Raw genomic sequence first — 236 nt, forward strand, 5'->3', positions numbered from 1 at the left:
CTAATGAGTCCCACAATTAATTAATTTTCCGTTAAATCCAACAGATGAATTCGTGGAAAACGATATCTTTCCTTGACAACGTCCGGTAAATATCTGTAAAATTGAGTGATCATCATTTTCTCACGAATACACGCATCGTGTGACACAACACATATTAGTAATTAAGGACCCACCTGAACACACACACGACTCGTGAAATTCAATATCTTTCACAATCTAATTTTTAATTACGATTT

The sequence above is a fragment of the Pecten maximus genome, chromosome 8 (genome assembly GCF_902652985.1).
Source record: "Pecten maximus chromosome 8, xPecMax1.1, whole genome shotgun sequence".
NCBI lineage: Eukaryota > Metazoa > Mollusca > Bivalvia > Pectinida > Pectinidae > Pecten > Pecten maximus.